We start from the raw sequence: 16,989 nt of genomic DNA on the forward strand, positions 1-16,989 counted from the left end.
GCAGCTTCCATTATAAATGTCGACACAGGAATTTATAAAGGAGCACGTAGTGGCATAAGCTTTTTAATATTAAATGTGAATTGTTAATTGACATTGTTGCATTTTTGACACAGGTGTGATGTATCGATCTCTTGCACTGAGTTTTGTGATCTAAGATCTTGTGATTGGATGTTTGTAAAAACTGCTGTAAGTAATATAATTTTCATATTATGACATGTACCCATGTTTCAAACAATTTTAAATAACTTTCAAGACCTAAGCATTTGCAATTTATATAGTTGCTAATCGTCTATTTTGAAATACTAACCCTTGTCCCCCTCTATAATATATTTTTAAGTCCATGCAAAGGTCATGAAAAAACTTGTCTTTTCTGAAAGTGCCAATAATATGAAATTTCTCTCAATCCCGTGGAAAATATGCAGCAATAATATTAGCACTGCACATTTTTGTTTGAAAGGTCAAATCTATTTAGAGCTGTTAGTGTATTCGGTCTTTGGTTGCTTCATATAAAATGGGGACATTGAGGATAGTTGAGCTTGAATGTTCGTGGAGGATGAAATGCCTCCTCTAGATGAGAGTCCTGAATTTGTCAAGTTACAAGAGTTCTCCTGTGAAACTACACACGTTCTGTATCTGTTTGGTATTGGCCCGGATTTTGCGGTCAGCGGCGAAGTGATGGCGCTCAACGCTGACTTCGAAGAAAGCTGCCCACAAAGATCTAGCGATCTCAGTGGCGTGGATTTCACCTTTCCCAATGTTAGTTTGATTCTGGCGCCAAGTCATCGGGATCTCTAGCATCCAGCAGCAGTGATGTCATCGAGCTGGCTAAGCAGCCAATCACAGTGAAGAATTTTCACAGACAGCAAACCAGGAAGTAAAATGCACTGATTATCCTTCACTTTTTAATCATTTTACAGAGAACGAAATAAAGATTGGGACATACACATGGGGTTAAGGTAGAATCTGAAATATCATAAACAAACTTAAAACATTTATTATATTAAAAACCATGGAATTTTTAAGGAAATGGAAAAATTTGACATTCCACAAATATAAAATTAGTTTTTCAGGGCCAGAACAGTTGTTCAGCAGTAGTTATGACTCAATATGCTGTCAAAAACCCAGTTACACCTCATTGATCAAGGCTTAATTTATTTGGGTTTTTTAAAGAGCGATATTCCAGAGTTAAAAGTTTAAGTTTTTGTCAGTTCAGTGATTTTAATTGATTGCCGGCTGCGGGGAGTTCAGCAGTGCGCCCTGTGGAGGAGCAGGCAATGACTGACAGCAACTTCTGGATTTCCGCGTTTAACTGCGCATGTGCGGACGCCAGAAGTTGCTGTCAGGTTCACAGTCGTAATGACGGCGAGTGCTGACAGCTTCACCGTCATTACAGCCGCAAATTGCGGGCCAATGTAGTATACAATGCAAAATGACACTAAATTGGCAACCTCACTCAGCAAAGCCATAAGGGTGGCTGGCTGGTGTAGTAAGTGGAAAGATTCACGCCGATGCACGATGAGAGTGTTCTTATGTTGCGATTAAAATATGGTGTTGGGACAGAATAGGGGAAGCTTTACTCTGCAGCTAGATATTCTTTACCTGATCTGCGAGAGCTCAGCGCTGTTGAAATGGGCAAATGCTCCACTGATCCAGTGCTGATGTGTAGCAAAATTCCCAGAAACAATTCTTGACATGTTCACAATTCGTTGAGGGAGACACTCTAACCACTTCCCCACCCCACCCCACCATTACTCCCTGAGAAACATTGGTCAAGTTGTAATCTCCAATCCCCATAAGTATGGAGGAAATCAATACAATATGACAAACCTGCAACGTAGTCACGGAGAACTGGCTGCAGAAACAGATTTTCAGCAAGTTCACGCTGTGCAGTGTTGAAGTGAAACCCAAGTTTTTATAGGTTTGTTGCAGCTGTTCGGGTTACCAGACATTTCTGAGCCGTTTGAAACGATTATTCCAGATATCAATACACAAAGTGCACCTGAGGTAACAGAGCTGCAAATTCCCATTAGCACAATATTTTGTAACACTGCGAACTACATCAAAGCATAAACCCCAGTTCTGACAAGCATGGTTGAAATACTGTTCTTTATTGTGCTTTTACAGTAATGCAAGTTCTTTCAGTACAGTTTCTTCTTTTAACTAAATAACAGGGAATCTGGTGATGATCCTTCCACTATCATAATGACCTTTCAGCAAATGTTTATTTATAAGGAATGAGTGCTGGGCTTTGCTGCCTGTTAATTTGCAAAACAAATTAAATAAATATGCATATGGAAAAGAGGGGAGTGAGGGCTATATTCAGACTGAAATCCTTGGGGAAGGACTATGCTGATTGACCTAGCTTATGGCAGATGCAGTTTTGGTTTAAGAGTGTTGCCCCCTGTTTTCCAGACAGCCCATTCTGCTCCATGAAACTAGTCTCCATGTTCCACACCACGGAATGTTTATCCAATAACAGGTGAATGTCATATCTGCTGCAATGCAGGTTTTTCCAAATCATTTTGGGTTAAAACCAGATTAATGGCATGAGAGCAAATTTTCCTGTTCCTTTCCCTCTATCCCCGCTGCCCAGCGTGGAACAAGAGCAGTGTACTTAAAGTGCGCTACTGTTGTCTAGGTCCAGGAGCGCGAGGATTTCCTGCCCCGAGTGCTTATGGGGGGCACCCCGGCGCAGGCCTAGCAATGGCGGTAGGAATAGTAAAGTTAGCCATAGGTGGAGGCATGTTGAGCCTCGGAGAGCGGGCCCATCTGACTGACACTCTCCAATGGAAGCCAGTGTGTCCCATGTTATAGAGTCATAAATAGAGTCATAGAGTTATACAGCACAGAAAGAGGCCCTTCAGCCCATCGTGTCCGTGCCGGCCATCAAGCCCTGTCTATTCTAATCCCATTTTCCAGCACGTGGTCCGTAGCCTTGTATGCTATGGCGTTTCAAGTGCTCATTTAAGTGCTTCTTGAATGTTGTGAGGGTTCCTGCCTCTACCACCCTTTCAGGCAGTGAGTTCCAGATTCCAAGCACCCTCTGGGTGAAATTTTTTTTCCTCAAATCCCCTCTAAACCTCTTGCCCCTTACCCAGAGAACCTGTAGGAGGGATGTTTTACCTACTTAAAAATAGACCTACCTCCAAGTCTTTGTCCAGCCTCTGGGACCTTCCACTCAGAGTGGGCATGAGGCAGGCCACAGCGCTGCCTTCGATGTAGAAAATGAGGTGGGAAGCTGGGTACATCCCCTGCGTCTCATTAGAATGGCTCCTACTGGTGTACTCCCACTACAGCTGCAGGCCAAGATCTACCTCCCCACCCCCCCCCCCCCACCCTAGGAAAGCACTGGAAATATCAAGGCTCCCTACAAGGGGCAAATAGTGAACAATCTCTGTCCCCTTTCCCTGACCTTTGTGTGTCTGGGGTACTGCATGTTCCCTGGGGACAAGGGGCAAGAAAATTGGCAATCTGATCACGGCTGTGATGATGTCATTGCCATTCATAAATGAGGTCAAGTATCTTGCTGTTGACCATTTAAATGTGGTCTTTTTTTTGTGCTGGATTAGAGACCTATTCAGAAACAATTCACATCTCATTTGATAACACATGTCTGTTCAAATCCCTGCAAATGGAGCAATTGATAAATGCGAGTTTATTATGTCAATTTACCGAAATTTTAAATAAATTCAAGAATTTTGGAATTCTTGTGGAATTTTGCAAGAAGGCTCAATTTTTTATTTTGTAAATGGAATATAAAATAAAATGATTCCAGTAAGCTGATCAGTGATTTTTCCTGTGCTTATAAAACTCTGTCGCGTAGAAAGTCTTGTGAAAAGTGCTTCAGACAGATCAAAAACAAGAGGGAGTGAGGCAGGCACGCTGGTGGTGGCCATCTTTCTCTCCTTGGCTACACTTGCCCACAGTATAGGCAGCAAGGGAAGGAGGAAGTCGGAATCACTTACAGATGCTGCACAAACATGGTTTTCAGTATTGTTGCTGCTAATTTATGGAATGGGCTGGCAGTGCAGAAATTCAACAAAAGAAAATCAATAAGAGCATAAAATTCAGAGCAAGAATAAGCCATTGAGCCCATCCAGCCTATTCTTTCAAGAGTGCATGCTTGGTGATTCTATCATTAGTTCCCCCCACCACCACCCCTTCCACTCCTACCACTTACAGAGCCTTCAGAGAACACTTAATAATAATAATCAACTTTATTGTCATTGTTAGTGCACAGGTGCAGTACAACGAAATGTAAGCTTGCGGCGAGAGTGTACATTTTGATTAAGACATGTAACATACATTTGGCTTGTAACATAAACATAATAAAGTGCATTGACAGATGTGCAGGCTTTAGAGTTTATTAGCAGAGTTCAGTAGGATGGCAGCTCTGGGAAAGAAGCTGTTCCTAAATCTGGTCGTGCGGGTGCGAATGCATCTGTAGCATCTCCCAGATGGCAGGAGGGCGAACAAACTGTGGCTGGGGTGGGTAGGGTCTTTGATGATGGTCAATGACCACCGTAGACAGCGTTTCTGTTATATGTGCTCGTTGGTCGGTAGCCAGGTGCCGGTAATGCGTTGGTCAGTTTTGACTACCCGCTGCAGGGCTTTCCGGTCATAGGAGGTACAGCTGTCATACCATACTGTGATACAGTTCGTCAGGATGCTCTCTATTGTGCAGCGGTAAAAGTTAGAGAGGATCCGGGGTGACAGGTTGCATCCCTTCAGCCTCCTTAGGAAATATAGGCGCTGCTGGGCCGCCTTCACCAAAGAGGAGGTATTGAGGGACCAGGAGAGGTCTTCCGTGATGTGGACTCCGAGGAACTTAAAGTTGCCCACCCTTTCCACCACAGCCACAGTGCTTCCCCTACTTTCTTTAAAGAGAAAAATCAAGCAGTGTGGTTAACTCTATACCTCTATAACCATCAATCCTCTTTTTCGACAGATTTTCATCCTTTTATAATGAGAAATGAACAGAATTGCAGACTCACCAGGTAATGGAGGGATCAGGCTTAGAGTCAAGGAAAAATATAAATAAAAAAATATTTTAAGTGTGTCCAAAATATGGTTACCAACTGAGATCTACATGAGCTGAATGACTTCTTCTTGTCCCCTCCTATTAGGTTTTTACAAGGTATCATTGTGACATTATCTTTTAATATCTTTATCCTTATGTGCCAAAGACAGCGTTTTTGTAATTCTGTCTGAATATTTTCACAAATCTTGCAATAGTATTGTACCCTCCATTTAAAAAAAAATCCAGATAATTTCTATGCATATTGATGCGCCATCAATTACTCAAAAGACTGAGGTTAAGCGAGTAACAACCAGGCTTTTATTAACTAAAGAATGAAGGTCTAGTCTCGAGTGGCCGACCCGTCCAGAATACTAAGGGACTGGGAGGTAGTCACTTATATACCTGGAATAGTGGGAGGAGTCAGCCGAGGCATGTCCAGACCTGTACCTAGTGCCCAACAACAGACAGAGCCATGGGATGGCTGACCAAAGCCAGATTAGGCTCCCCCCAACACATAATAATACACACGGGCACAAATGACCTAAAGGCCAAACAGAAAGAGGTAGCAACATCGCTCAGAGCAATGATTAGGAAGGCAAGCAGTACATTTCCAAACACTAGAATCACTGTTTCCACAATATTGCCGAGAACAGACTTCAACAACAACACAATTCATGAGATAAATGCCAGCATAGCAACAGAATGCGAATCAAACCACAACGTACACCTGGCCCAACACCCCACCCTCGATGAAGAATGTCTTTACGACCACGTCCACATCCAAAGGCAAAAAATATCGATCTTTGCTAAAGCCCTGAAGGACGTCGCTTTTAACCGGGTCCATACCCAGACTCCAAGAGGACCCCCCGCCGACCACCAGAGATCAGCGGGGTACATATCAGGAACACTACAAAGACCACCACCACACCAACCGAGACCGGAGAGGATCCCCATGCAAAACAACATTATCAGACCTGCACCACTCCTGTCCCACAGGGGAATAGGACCGCTACCAGCCAGACAGAGGGAGAGATGCACAGGACGTACGCAATACCTCAGACAGAAACAATCCATTAAGAGACAATAAGCAGATGTGCAGCAGCATCTACTTCCGCCTTATGGATCAAGGACTAATTAATAGAAAGAACTGTAACCAAATTGTATTAACTTTTGTAGACAACTGGGGTGATCTTTTTTTTCCCCACACTTAGACACGACAAACACGTACCACTCTTTAACCTATCATAGAAAAAGATAAAACTTAACATGAAATCCTTATATATTTCGACCTGGAATATCCAAGGTCTACGCTCTTCAGTGCGAGAAGTGAAGAGTAGGACCCCAGAGTTCATAGAGGAAACTAAAGATCTAGATATTATCATTTTACAGGAAACTTGGTATAAAGGAAAAGGACACACCGGCTGTCCCCAAGGGTACACTGAGCTAGTGGTCCCCTCCAATAAATTACCAAGTGTAACCCAAGGCAGAGACTCCGGAGGCATACTGATCTGGTTTAAAACAGAACTTAAGAATTACATCAAATTTATAAAAAAGGGCGAAAACCATATGTGGCTCAAACTTGAGAGGGAGATTATCTCAAACACCCAAGATGTTTACATTTGCGCACTTTATATCCCTCCAATCGATTCCCCGTACTACAAAGAGGACACCTTCTCCAACATGGAGGGGGAAATTATCCAATACCAGGCCCAGGGGAACGTGTTGATCTGTGGGGACCTCAATTCAAGAACGGGCGAAGAACCAGACTTCACCAATAATCAGGGAAACAATTACGTATTCGGGAATAACCACTTTGACATCCCTTCCCTTCCATACAGGCATAACTGCGACAAGCAGTCAAATACCAACGGTAAACAGCTACTACAGCTCTGTCGAAACCTGGGTCTGTACATTGTCAATGGTAGGTTCATAGGAGACCTCCTAGGAAGATCGACCTACTGCTCACCTCTTGGCTGCAGCACAGTAGACTATATGATTACAGACTTGGACCCATCCTCTTTCAGAGCATTCACAGTCAAACCACAAACAACACTGTCAGATCACAGTCAAATTACTATGTTTCTCAAAAAGACAGAAACAAACAACATAGAAACACAACCCAGTAAACTGTACAACACCAAAAAATCGTACAGATGGGCCAAAAATGACACGGAAAAATACCAGAAAACAATTAGCAATGCATCAACTCAAGCTCTCTTAGACACCTTTCTGGATAACATATACACTCACAATAAAGAAGGCGTAAACCGGGCAGTTAGTAAACTAAACAATATTTTTGATAACTTGGCAACAAATGCAAACTTGAAAGCTCGCAAGAACAAACCCAAAACAAAAAACTATGAAAAATGGTTTGACCATGATTGCCATAACATGAGGAAAAAACTTAGAAAACTATCAAACCAAAAACACAGACATCCAGAAAACGAGGAATTACGCCTTATTGTCAGACGCTAACACAATACAGAAACACACTCAGGACCAAAAAAGAGCAATTTATTAAGAATACACTCAGCTCCATGGAGGAATCCATTGAGTCGAATTGTTTCTGGGACAACTTGAAAACACTACACAAAAAACAACACGACGATTTGTCCATTCAAAATGGGGACACATGGGTAAACCACTTTGAAAAATTATACCAGAAAAACACACTAAGACCAGAGCAACACCAAATACGCAAAAAACTGGAAAAGCTTGAAATGGCCATAAAAGATAACCAAAACCCGCTAGACGCCATAATAACAGAAAAAGAACTTCTTGAAAAACTCAAGGACCTGCGACCAGGAAAAGCTTGCGGGACAGACGGCATACTAAACGAGATGATTAAACACGCAGACGACAAACTGAAACTGGCTATCCTAAAACTCTTCAACTTGGTTCTGAGTGTCGGTTATTTCCCTGACATCTGGAACAAAGGACTCATAACACCCATATACAAAAGTGGGGACAAAATCGACCCAAACAACTATCAAGGCATCTGTGTAAACAGTAACCTGGGGAAGGTATTCTGTAGCATCATAAACAAAAGACTTATAAACTTCCTTGAAGAGCACAATGTCTTGAGTAAAAGCCAAATTGGATTCCTGCCAAACTATAGAACATCCGATCATATCTTCACCCTACAGACCCTAATTGACAAACACGTTCACCATAACAAAAGCAAAATCTACGCATGCTTTGTAGATTTCCAGAAGGCTTTCGACTCCATCTGGCATGACGGTTTATTCCTGAAACTTATCGAAAGCGGGGTAGGAGGTAAAACATATGATGTAATTAAATCAATGTATACAAACAATAAATGTGCAGTTAAAATTGGAGACAAACAAACAAAATACTTCCCACAGGGGCGGGGGGTGACGCAGGGCTCGCCAATCTCACCGACACTCTTTAATATTTACATTAATGGATTGGCAAAACTACTTGAACAATCTACAGCACCCGGCCTCACCCTATATGAATCCAAGGTTAAATTCCTCCTCTATGCCGATGACCTGGTTCTGCTGTCACCAACTAAGGAGGGTCTACAGCAGAACCTGGACCTGCTGGAGTCGTACTGCCAGACTTGGGCCCTGACAATAAATCCCCAAAAAACCAAAGTCCTTGTGTTCCAGCAAAGATCCAAACAACATGGACCCACAATAAATTTCACAGTAGTAACAACCAAAATTGAACAAACCACTCACTACACATACTTGGGCTTAAAAATCAGTTCTACGGGAAACTTCAAACTGGCTGTGAATGAACTGAAAGAGAAAGCAAGAAGGGCTTTCTATGCCATCAAAAAATCAATCCAAATAGAAATCCCAATTAGCATTTGGCTCAAAATTTTCAAATCAGTAATTGAACCAATTGCACTCTATGGCAGTGAGGTCTGGGGACCACTAACACAACAAGATTTTGCAAAATGGGACAAACACCCAATTGAGATCCTACATGCGGAATTCTGTAAAAGTATCCTCCGGACTCAAAGGAAAACAGTAAACAACGCATGCAGGGCGGAACTAGGCCAATACCCATTAATAATCACTATCCAAAAAAGAGCCACCAAATTTTGGAATCACCTACAAATGAGCAACCCCCAATGCTATCACTATGACGCCCTGAAATGCCAAGAGCTGACCATAAAGAAGAATACCCTCAGTCAACTAGTCCTGGGACTCAATAAAGTAACTAATAACAATACTAACAATAACCAGTCCCAGGACAGTGACAGGGTAACACAAAGAATTCGACCCAACACAATCGTCGCTAAGCAAAAGGAAAAATATCTGTCATATTGGGCAGAAACAACAAAAACCCAAAGCAAACTCAATTGCTACTTGGCCCTAAACAGACAATACAACATAGCTGATTACCTGACCATGGTAAAGGATAACAAACTGAGAAGAACCTTGACAAGGTACAGACTTAGCGAACATAGCCTAGCGATCGAAAAAGGCAGACACAGGCAGACCAGGCTGCCAAGAGAAGACAGGATATGCTCTCACTGCAGTCAGGGAGTAGTTGAGACAGAGATGCACTTCCTCACAGCCTGTGGAAAATATCAGGGCATCAGAGAGAATTTCTACCAAAAATTCTCACAAATATGCCCTGAATTCAGAAATCTGACTGACAACCAAAAACTCCCATTCCTACTGGGGGAGGAGAGAAGCTGTGTAACACTGGCGGCACACTATGTTACAGCTTGCCATGAACAGAGGGACAACCAGTAAACGAAGACAAGAGTATATATAAACAAGGCGAATGTATATTTATAAACTCAGGGATATACCTGTTTATACACTGTATGAATGGAACCGTGTTTATGTGTTCAACCATAAATGTATTTTGATGCTTTGGCAACATAAGATGTACCTTATCATGCCAATAAAGCGATTTGTATTGTATTATTATTGTATTGGAATACACATACACATACAGACAGGTATAACAGTGGTTTACCACACATATGCAGTGGATTAGCCTAAATCAATGCTCCATTGTAATTCACAAGATGAATTATCTTGAGTGTTTAAGATGAGCGAGAATTGTCTACTACTCCACAGGTAGAAACAAACATTTTTCTAATGAGGTGCACCTGGATTCTTACAAGAAAATCCTGTAGGATTTCTACTTCTGCCTGATGTGCTTCATTGCTTGTGCTGCTATTTCTCAAATCTTTAGGTATTTACAGGAAGTGTTGAAGACTATTGTAAAATACTCATTTAAAGGCCACCTGCTTTGACTGAAGACCAAATGTTACTTTCAACAAGATAAAGGAATACAATAGCAAAATACTGCGGACGCTGGAAATATGAAATAACAACAGAAAATGCTGGAAACACTCAGCAGGCCAGGCAGCATCCATGGAGAGAGAAACAGAGTTAACGTTTTTCAGGTCTGTGACCCTTCGTCAGAACTGGAAAAAGTTAGAGATGTTACAGATTTTAAACAGGTGCAGAGGCAGGGAAAGGGGGAGGGGAAGAAAGAACAAAAGGGACGGTCTGTGATTGGGTGGAAGGCAGGAGTGGTTAAATGATGCAAATGGGGATGACAGAACCATCAACAGCTGCCATGTGAAAAAATAGGGGCAGGAGTTATAGTCTGAAATTGTTGAACTCAGTATTGAGTCCAGAAGGCTGTAAAGTGCCTGAACGAAAGATGAGGTGCTGTTCCTCGAGTTTACGTTGCGCTTCATTGGAACAATGCAAGAGGCTGAGGACAGAGAGGTCAGAGTGGGAGTGGAGCAGAGAATTAAAGTGACAGGCAACCTGAAGCTCAAGATAAAGGAATACTTCATGTAAAAAAAAAGTTGGAACTCTATCAACTGTCAATAGATTTATTTTATTTGTTCTCGGGATGTGGGCGTCGCTGTCAAGGCTGCATTTATTGCCCATCCCTAGTTGCCCTGAGGACGTGGTAGTGAGTCTTCTCCTGAACTGCTGCAGCCCTTACAGTAACGGTGCTCCCATAATGGTGTTAGGTAGGGAATTCCAAGATACTGACCTAGTGATGATAGAGCAATGATGATATATACCTTCCCAAACCATCGCTGCTCTTGTCCTTCTCAGTGGTAGAGGTCCCCTGTATTGTCCAGCGGACAGCCTGGAGGCTTTTAAAATTCAATGTTACTCCTGTGTAAAATCTTTAAGAATGCAGTTATACTGTAGAATGTGATGCACAGACCAGAGTTATACGGCTGGGTGTGCATCATTACAGGGTTACACTGAGGCCAGCCACTAAGAAGCAAAGCATGTTTGCTTTCCCCCAAGATTAAAAACATTGAAAAGTAAGCTTATCGATTTCTCAGGAGGCCCAGTGAACAGCTTAAAATGCACCGTTGCACCAGGCTGGAGCTACACCGCACCTGATGCGAATTGAAACCGGTACGAGGCAACCTCTTGGAGGTGTCTCTCACTTCCTGGCTTTAATGCGCTTGGAAGTCAGATTGCTGACTTGACCCTTCAGTAATACCGCCACTTTTGTGTCCATGTACAATCAAAATGACTTTGCATCAACACAAAAGTGGTATTATAATTGAGTTGTTTTTTCTTGCTTGGGATGTGAGTTATGGTTGTTCCCCACTGTCCTTCTTTGTTTCGTAATCTGTACTGCACTTGTGTTCTTGCTTTCTGCCTGATGTTTGCAGCACACTGATTCTTGGAAGATGTTGCGGAATGACATAACAGTGCTTAACTGTTATATCCTGGGTCCTGTCTCGCAGCACTGTGGCTACATACCTACTAGTCTTTAGTTTATTGATAGAAAATGTTGGAATGTTGTTACATTCTAAGATCATTTTGGAGCACAGTGTCATGATAAAACTCACTACGCACTTGGTTTGAGTATAAAGCAAGGCTTTAATCAACTTGTTTCAGAACATGGAGGTCTAGTTGTACTTCACTAGTTCCTTGTCTTACAAAATGTCCCTGGCAAGCTGGGCCGACGCCCGAGTATTTAAACTCCTTGGACGGCGCCACCAGCTGGCCGTCCAGCGTTATTTCACGAGTAGTTTCTTGATGAATTTGAGATTTATAACATTTTCCTGCCTAAAAGATTTGGAAGTCCGACGACTCCCTCTTAGCGGATCAGGCGGACCATGAATAGCCACAGTCTTTTAGATTTTTGTTTATGGCTAGAAGGCACGTCTCCCTGGACCATGTCTTGGTCCCTGGGCCGCTTGATCCGTACCGGTGGATCGACAGGGCCCATGTTGCTCTGATCGACCCGAGGGAGGCTGGGGAGATCGTGACTCTGGGTGCGGGTCCCCACAGGCGCAGAACAGGCTTCATCCTGTTGGATAGCCGGGGATTGACTGGCGTCCTGGCCTTGGGTGGCCATCCCACGGGGAGCGCTCGGCTCCCCGACTGGATCCAGTGGGGCAGCTGGCAGATCTCTCGATGCCCCAGGTAGGGCATCATCTTCGGGGGAGCGCAGAGTGTTGGCATCATCCCCGTGGGTCCCTCTATCGGTTGGGTCCGTGGAACCGGCCGGACAGGGAGCCAGGTCCCGGAGCGAAACGGTGGACGCCCGGCCATCCGGGTACCACACGTGCGCATACGTGGGGTTGATGTCCGTGAGTTCTACCTCATCGACGAGAGGATCGGTTTTAGATGCTCGGACGAATCTTCGGAGCAACACGGGGCCAGGAGCTGCCAACCATGATGGTAGAGACGTCCCATGGGTGGAGCGACGCTGGAAGCTGAAGAATCGCTCGTGAGGTGTGACGTTGGTAGACGTAGAAAGGAGAGACCTGATGGAATGCAACACGTCAGGGAGCATAGTTTCCCACTGCTGGTCTGGTAGGTTGCGTGACCTCAGCGCAAGACAAACAGCGTTCCAAATGATAGCGTTGTATCTCTCAACCTTTCCGTTACCGATGGGATGGTACGATGTCGTTTTACTTGTGGCGATTCCTCGTTGGGAGAGAGAACTTTTGAGTTCGCTTGACATGAAGGAGGGACCCTGATCAGAGTGGATGAAATTGGCCGTACCGCAAAGACTTGATCAAGGCATTTGATCACTGTGGAAGTAAGCATATTGGGACACGGGAAAGCAAAGGGAAAGTGTGAATATTCGTCCACCATAGTCAGTAAGTAGGTGTTTCGCGTTGAGGGGGGCAATGGCCCTTTAAAGTCAATGCTGAGTCGCTGCATAGCGTGTACGAGCGAGCCATCCGATGGACGGAAGAATTGCGGTTTTAATTCCGCACAAATTCTACAGGAGGAGCAGGTTCTTCTCCCATTTTCTACGGAAGATGTGAAATTTTTAGATCTCACAAAGTGCAACATACAGGTAACGCCAGGATGGCATTAGTCAGTATGAAGATCCGCCAGAGTCGAAGTTGACATAGAAGAGCAGAATGCTTATGTGAGGGTATCCGGGGCCACATTCTCTTTGCTGGGTCGATGATGTATGGTGTATCCAAAGGCGGCCAATTCCATCCTCCAGAGTTGTATTTTGTTATTCTTGATCTTAGTGCGTTTCCGGTTATCCAGCATAAAGGCCATGGAGCGCTGATCGGTTATTAGTGTGAAATGGCGACGAGCGAGAAAATGACTCCATTTACGTACCGCTTCGATGATGGCCGTAGCCTCCTTCTCGACAGGAGGATAATGGAGCTCGCTACCCTGCAAAGTTCTGGACAGAAATGCAAAGGGTGGAACACCTTGTTTCAAGGTAGCAGAGATCGCCACATCCGATGCATTGCACTCGACCACGAAAGGAAGATTTTCATCAATGGAATGAAGCGTGGCTTTTTCCAGTTGTCGCTTGAGGAGGTTGAAAGCTGAAATAGCCGTTGCCTCTAATGGAAATGACTTTGCGTGAAGCAGGGGCTGGATCTTGTCGGAGAAGTGGGGTATCCATTTCGCATAATAGGTGAACATGCCGAGTGCCCGACGAAGAGAGCCGAGATTCGTAGGGGGAGGGAGCTCCTGAAGCGGACGAAGTCGCTCCGGATCTGGTTTGATGACACTGTTGCCCACCCAGTAGCCAAGGATGTTGACTGATGGTACTCATTTCACAGATTTGGACTCATTTAAGGTTAAGTTGTGATGACGGCGAACGTCAAAAAATTTCTGGAGGTTGGCATCATGCTCCTTCTGGTCATGACCAGCAATGGTGATATTATCCAGATATGGAAAAGTGTCCGTTAAGTTCTCCTGTTTGACTAGGCTACCCATTGCCCGTTGAAAGACGGCCACCCCATTGGTGACCCCAAATGGAAGGCGACAAAACTGGTAAAGCCGACCATTGGCCTCAAAGGTCGTATACTTCTTGTCAGAGTCCTTTAATGGCACTTGATGATATGCGCTTTTTAAATCAAAAGTTGAAAATACCTTTTAGTTGGCAAGGTTATTGTCCATGTCATCGATGCGTGGTAATGGGTAGGCATCCAGGTCGGTATACTGGTTAATAGTTTGCAAGTATTCGATGCAAAGACATTTCTTGTGTTGCTTCAGAGGATTTTTAACAACGACGACTTGAGCCCGCCAGGAAGATGAACATGGCTCAATGATACCGTCAGCTAGAAGGCGAGAGATTTCTGTCTCGATAAAGGATCGATCATCTTGGCTGAAACGTCGTGATTTAGTGACTATGGGCTTACATCGGGGGGGAAAGATTGGCAAACAAGGAGGGCTCATCGTGCGAAGCCGCCGAAAGCGCACAAAGCGGTACTTTGGAAATAGTAAGTGTTAAGTCTGTGGGTTGTATTATAAATAATCACAGACTCCACTGTTAACAAAATAAAACACGTCTTTACTATTCAGAGGCTCGGGCGATTCTGCCCTAGTTAACGTATCACAACCCTTATATACTGGTGTGGTCACTATCGGTATTACAGTATACATGAGCCAATAGATAGTGCCACCCTAAAGTAGTGCTCTTAAAGGCGAACGGTTACATTCTATAGTTCCCTTAAAGGTAAACGGTTACATACACAACACTCCTCCCTTCCTAGCTTATTACTTACAGAATCCCGTTAAACATACAATCTTCAACTTTATATAAACAGTTTGCAGATATACTCTCGATGGAGTCAACGTCATATAACAATTTACAGATATACTCTCAATGGAGTCAACGTCATATAACAGTTTACAAACATACTCTCAGTGGAATCAGTTTACAGGTTCAGTCTCTGTGGGAACAGTTCATAAATTCAGTCTCTGGTATTCGTTCCAGACAGCATCCTCCATAGCCTTTTTTTTTTTTTTTTTTAACAGCTTGTACTTTCGTCCTGTTGAACCAGCAGTGCGGACTTATACAACCCACTGGCTGTCTTGATAATGTCCCTGGATTTTTTTTACAAATTTAGCACCTTTCGTAGTGTTCGGACTGAGGTAGTAGAAGTAATAATATTTTAAACAGTTATTATTTTCTGCTTCTTCTTTTTCTTTTCTGCCTTTTTGAAACTCTCCGAGCTCTTTTCCCGGCTGCCATCTGTAGCGCCACCAACTCTCTATGTTCCTTAGACCTTAAGTGCTTCCTCAGGATTTCAGCACTTTGGGAGTTCCCATCACAATTTGGGCAGACCACATCCTCATAACATTCGGTGTCACTCAACAGGTCAAAACCCTTCTTCAAGCAATCATATTCATCCTGCTCTTCCTCGGATGTCTGCCCTTCCTTCCCTCCTGGCCTCATTTGTGCGTTCAATCCTTTCCCTTCCTTCAGGGATTTCGTTATCAGGCTATTTAATCCTTCTACTGAAGTAGCTGTTTCCCCATTCTCCTGTTCCCCTGGACGTAATTCAGCGTACTCCTCCATTTCATCCATCATTTTCTCCAATGCTTTCATCTTCTCTTCCTCTTGTACTTTGGCTTCCAGTGCTTGGAGAAGTTGCGCCTCGATGCTCTCTAGCTCATGTTCAGGGCCCATTCCCAGTTGAAACTGTTCTTCAAGTCGGTCAACCTCGGTAATTGCCGCCTCATATTTGTCTTGGGCTTCCTTCCATATTTTTATGAGTTCTGCCATGTCTTTCACCTCTACATCCTCATCTATGTATGGAACTTCTACCGATGAGTCTGTCTTGGCCCTGAGCTCCTCAAGAATTTCCTGCAGCCTTTGGACTTCTTGCTCATGTTCAACCTTTAGTTGCTCATATACTTCCAACGAAACTAGCTTTTCGGAGGTTGCTGAGTTAACCCCCTCCAGAATTGTAGTCTGGGCCTGTTCATACTGTTTTTTCAACTTCTCGCACTCTGCTTGTAAGGAGTCGTAGAGAAGAACTGGAATAAAATCCTGGCTTCCTGAAGATTCCTCTTCATTTGTTTCTTTCGCAATTTCCTGTTGGAGTTCAGCCAAGGCTGCTATGCTATCTGCCTCTCGAAGTCTCACTGCCATCAACTCTTCTTTATTCTTGCAGTCCATCTCAGCCATTTCCCGTTTACTTTCATTTAACTGAGTGAGTAGTCCCTTATTTTGGGCTGAGAGATATTGCACCTTCTCATGTAGACCCTTGCACTCCTTCTCTGCTTGACATAGCTGATTACCGCTGATTTGGTTCTGCGTTTCAAGTTCCAACATCCTTTGCTTAGCTTCTTTCAGTTTCGCCCCTATAAGCTCCTCTTGCAACATGGCCACATTATTCTCATCAGGTAAAGAAGCGTTTCTCTTTTCCATGTCCAAGATTTGTTTCTGCATCTCCTTAAGAGCACCCTGTGATTCAACTTCTCTTAACTTTGCCTGCACTAGCTCCGTCTCTAATTGCAGAACAAAATCCTCAGTGCAGCGTGATTTGCCCTTCTGCTGTATCTCTAGATCATGCAAATATTCTAACCCCTGAACATCATCAGGGAGATGTGATCGGTAATTGGTCACGATGGCTCTATGGTCGCTCTCTGCTTGAGCCAGTAGGTTCTGTTGTCTTTCCAGACTCTCCCATTCGGTGTCATAGAACTTTTTCATTGTTTTCATCTCTTGTACGAGGCGGTAACTTAATTGTTCTAATTGTTGTTGTACTT

At 43.7% G+C, this 16,989-nt stretch overlaps 1 protein-coding gene across 3 annotated transcripts in view; it reads left to right on the plus strand.

Moving 5' to 3' along the window:
- The window catches only part of lypd6 (LY6/PLAUR domain containing 6), a 340,290-nt gene that overhangs the window by 129,255 nt on the left and 194,046 nt on the right, over window positions 1–16,989 (plus strand). The window lies entirely within an intron of this gene.

This window comes from Somniosus microcephalus, chromosome 4 (genome assembly GCF_052327205.1).
Source record: "Somniosus microcephalus isolate GS21.2 chromosome 4, FLI_Smic_1.0, whole genome shotgun sequence".
Lineage (NCBI taxonomy): Eukaryota > Metazoa > Chordata > Chondrichthyes > Squaliformes > Somniosidae > Somniosus > Somniosus microcephalus.